The sequence below is a fragment of the Daktulosphaira vitifoliae genome, unplaced genomic scaffold, assembly GCF_025091365.1.
Source record: "Daktulosphaira vitifoliae isolate Bord-2020 unplaced genomic scaffold, ASM2509136v1 Scaffold_3, whole genome shotgun sequence".
NCBI classification, from domain to species: Eukaryota; Metazoa; Arthropoda; class Insecta; order Hemiptera; family Phylloxeridae; genus Daktulosphaira; species Daktulosphaira vitifoliae.
Genome location: NW_026099574.1, coordinates 1,057 through 6,092, shown reverse-complemented (window position 1 = coordinate 6,092; position 5,036 = coordinate 1,057). Strand labels below are relative to the sequence as shown.

Below are 5,036 nucleotides of genomic sequence, written 5' to 3'. Positions count from 1 at the left end.
AATACCTTCACGGTATTCGGAGGGCAGCCGCGCCGACGTGCGACCACTGCCAGGATCGCCCGGGAGAGGCAGACAACGCTCTGCACACCCTCTTCCGGTGCGAGGCGTGGGCCCAGGAACGGGACTCGCTGGAGTCCCGTCTGGGGTCCACGATCCGCGTCGGGTCTTTGGTGGACCTCATGTTGGGAAGCCGGGAGGCGTGGAGGCTCGTCCAGGCGTTCGCAGAATCCGTCCTGAAAAGGAAGGAGGAAGCCGAACGCCTGAGGCAGCGGCAGCCGCGCCGCCCGGTACAGGAGGACCTAAGGCGCTGGTTTAGGCCGGTGCCTTAGGTATAAGTGTGCTTATATGTTTGTGAATTATTTTATGCCCCCTTCGCAAAGTCCTGCCCCCACCTCCACGTGGTGCAACCCGGGCAACGGATCCCGACTTTTGGGATCCGGCTAACGGGGGAGGCCACACCACGTTGTGAATCAGCTCTTGATTAATTTCGGGCTGATTCACAACGTGGTGGTGTGAGTTTTAGAGACGGCATGGGCCGCCCTGAGGCAATACCTAACGGTAGTTCCGGGGCGGTCCGCATGTAGGCCGGTCGTGAAAAAAAAAAAAAAGGGTTACATCATCGTTCCCCCTCCCATTGTATTATGTTAGTTTACGTTGGATTTACTCCCCCTCCGCCCCTCTTCCCATTACCACGGTGGATGGGTGGGTGGGTGAAGCGGAGAGGGCCTAGAATCCCCATTTTCACCCTACTCACAGTTTTTACCATATTCAATTTAAATGTCAATCGTTTAACATCTAACTTCCATAGTTCGCCAAACATCTTATTTATACCCGGATGATTTTATTTTTTTTTTCCCGGATGATTTTATTTTTTCCAGATGCTTTTCCTGGACGTTTTTATTTATTCACAGGACACTATTCTTTCGATCTTAACACCAAGCGACTTTGCTGATGAAGCGTAATGGCCAACGAAGTATTTTAATAGGCAGCGCACCGAAAATTAATACGTGATTCCTGTCCTCTAATGTATAACATTATGAGTGTATTTATACTACATCTTGTTTTATTATAAATATATTATTATCATTATTATTTTTTTTTCTTTTTCAGTTATACATGGCAACTATTGGTATTTTATCTTTACATCGCAAATTCATTATTAACACGCACGTTATGGCTTTTCCATCAACTTATGGTATGACTTGAAAACTTATATATTTAATTTTAAATCTACAATAATCCAATATTTTATACTTTATAAAAATCTAATTAACTTCATTTAATTTTCTATAAATAATAATTGATTTTATCTCACGCACAGTCGCCCACAATAAACATAGTAGCATAAATATAAAACAAAAAAAAAACCTATTAAGAGATCCGCCCACGTTTACACCGTTTGTTTAGCTCTCATTCATACATTTGCTTATTCCATATAATTCATAGCGAGTACATTAAATAAGTCGCGAACAATTGGTACGCTTTTTAAAGCATTTTTCTATTTTTTATGGTATATCGTAGTGATGCGTACACATATATATTATTAATAAATGAGTTAGTTTCAAACGTCAATAAAGGAAACAATCTCGACAAATTAAACAGCTGTTTTCACAGCTACCTTAATAACATATATATATATTTTTTTTTTAGGTATGGAAACTTTGAACTAAGAAACATAAGCACAAGTCTGCCACTTCAAGAACTCGCTATTGTAAAACTTTTTTTTTTCATTACGCGTATATTAACTGGATCTGACTTTTACGAATGAGATCACATTTTTTTTTCTCTCCTCTTAAATCAATTGTCCATTATACATTAAACTTTTGCTTATGCATGATTAAAGTAACTAAGACACCTATGTAAATGTAAGCCTGGTTTTTTGACAACATTTTGACTACTTACATTAGATTAAAGTAGCTCAAATACATTTTAAATGTTAACTACATTAATTATCAACTTTATACCTACATTATTAGTGTTATTATTATTATTATTAATTTTTTTTTTTTTTTTTTTTTCATGCATAAGGTTAATTTTACAATGTTGGCTTTTACCCTGATAATTTTTAAATGCAATTAAACATTGTCCATCTTACACAAACCACGTGAACAAAAGGTTTCCAATCTTTGGTGCCCCGAGGCTTATCAAGAAGCCGACGACAGGGCAGAGCTTCTCATAGGAACCGCTTGGTAGCTGACTATTGAAAGCTCCTCCAAGGCTCAAGAGCCTGCGAACCTATGAGTATGGTCATCGAAAACAACAAGTGGTTTTGTGCTATGATGACACTGTACTTCCTTGATCAACCAATAACATTACCTTTATTTTCAGGATTTATATACTTTTATCAACAATTCCCTTTTCACTGTATTGTTTTTCTTTTAAAAGATTCAGAGACGAATCCTATCGGGGGAGGGCGAACTGTAACGTACACATTATTCATCCTTCACCAACATTAGCATTTCAATACCACACTATTGCCTGATCAGCACAAACGTCCCTAAGACCTATGACAGATATGCGTCACGCGCGGGTGTAAACAAAACCGATGATATTCTCCTTCATTAAATACACTGAAAAAAAAGTCGTTTATAATATTAATAAACAACGGTTATTGACCAAAAATGATCAAGTTTATTGATTTTACGAACTTTTTTATTAATATTACGAACAGGTGATTATTAATATTACGAACTCGCGTTTATCAATATAACAACGACACTTTTTTAAAAAGTTCGTTATACCAAAAATTATGTTTATTGATATTACAAATCAGTCATTCCTAAGAATAATGAATAAAAATTATTGATATTACGTAGAGTTTCGTTGTATCAATAATAGTGTTTGTTATATGAATAACTGTATTTATTGATTTTATGAACACGGTTTTTATTAAGAAGAAAACATTTATGATTGACATTCATGTTAAATACAATTGTTCGTTAATATTACAACTGTGTTAATTTATATTACGAACCTTTTTGTAATAGTTAAGAAGACTTTTTATCAATATTATATCGATTACATAATTTTTTTATATTGATAAAGAGTTCATTGATACAACAATTTCAATTGTCATTTGGAAAATACGCTTGTCATTTATACAAAATTAACTTAACGGTGTATCAAAGCATCAGCTAGCATTACATTTGACCTGTTACTTGTTTAGATACACAACTGTGCAGTGTTAAAAAATAAAGAACAAATTAAAATTTTTAGGAGAACTTACTTAGAAAACAAGGTAAGTGACGTTATTATATTTTAAATGATATTTAAACTAAATTGATCTTTTGTTATATTTATTCAACTATTTTTTAAACTTCCGAAAAATTCTTTGGTCAATATTCTCTACTGAAATTAAAATGATATGTTTCATGTGTAAATTGTCTTTTGACCATATTGAAAATCTAATAGTTCATTTAAAAAATTCGCACGAGTTGAATAATTATTCATTCGTTAGATGCAATGATTGTGGCCAAGGTTTTATTCTATTAACAAGATTTAGGAGACATGTCATGAGACATCATCAAAATAATCCAAGTAGTTCTCTTAGTAGCAGTAATATTGTTTTAGATTCAACACATAACAGCAATTGCTGTCCTATTAATTTTAACGTCCCTTCTACGTCTTCAGATTCTTCAAATGTATCAGTTAGAACAACAAATTTTGGAAAGATTCCCATCTGAGACACTGGTAATATATAATTTTTATTCAACTAATAATCACTTAATGACAAAAAAATAAAATAAAAATCATCATGTTTAAACATTGTTTTAAGAAAAAGCAAATCAAAATTTTTCCAAAAAAAAATCTATTATGGTAATTTCTTTTTTTTTTTTTGTTTTAAGATAATAATAATGTTTTATTAATATTTACTAATATAATAATATTTCTAGGCAGTAATGAAGTTTGTTAACTCACATATAATTAATTTTTATAGGAGTATTATAGAACTTCTAAACGGGGTAGAATCTATAATAAGTATTACAATTTAGCAACGTCATTTAAAGTTGTATCTGGACCTCTTGGAAGGGTAGACAAGAAATCACCTGTCAATTCTGCAAAGTTTAGTAGACATTCAAAATGCTCAGGTATATTGCAATTATAATATATATATTAATATAAATAATATTTTATTTCTGGAATAGATAAAGTTAAAGCTGTAAAACTTTTAAATAATACTTTTTAGAACCAGAGGTAGATTCAGAGAACTATATAAAAATATTAAAATATGACAATTTAAGTAATGAGGAACTTGACCGAACATGGCAGGCATGTTTTAATTCACGCCTTGATTTTATAAAAAAATATACAACAAAAGACATCTTTGATAAATGGCCAGCATATAAAACAGCAAATGGTTACCGTTTAGTAAATTTGAAAATTTTATTCATTAAGTGAACAAGAATTTATTATTTTTAAATTTTCAGATTGACATGGACTTTGAGGCTGCTTTTGAAAAAAAGGCGACCTTTTAGAAAATTGGGAAAAAAATATAAGTAAATTGTTGTTATTCCTTTCTTTTAATTCTAACGTTAAAGACAAAAATGTAAGAAAACTTATTGAAATTATCAGAATGAACAATCAAATATCTGAAAGTAAGAGTAAAAAAAAAAATTTGATGTGTAGTTTTATCAACATTTACGTTACATTGTATTTATTTTTTAGACGGAAGAGATGCTGGTATTATTTGGGCACTGCATGGGTATTTTGTACCAATTAATAAACTTGTTAAGATTGACCCAAAAACAAAGCAGAAAACAACTATAAAATTCACTATTCGAGATTCACAAGAATCCGTTATTTTTGTTGGATCTACAATTCAAATGGTCGAAGACCATATTGAAAACTTGAAAAAATCAAAAAAATCAATCCAGCCCACTATATTTTGTATTGGAGAAAATATAACATCAATTAATGAGATTTTCCTATATTTGGATGGCGTTAGATATATTTTTAAAAGTATCATAAAAGCTCTTGATATTTGTTTTAAATCCATTTATTTATTTGATTTTAAATTTCCGGATGAATCTGTAATA

The 5,036-nt window shown here is 32.2% G+C and overlaps 1 pseudogene; it reads left to right on the top strand.

The window, feature by feature from the left end:
* Positions 1-4,433: 4,433 nt before the first annotated feature.
* On the top strand, positions 4,434-5,030 carry LOC126900634 (uncharacterized; annotated as a pseudogene).
* Positions 5,031-5,036: the final 6 nt, after the last annotated feature.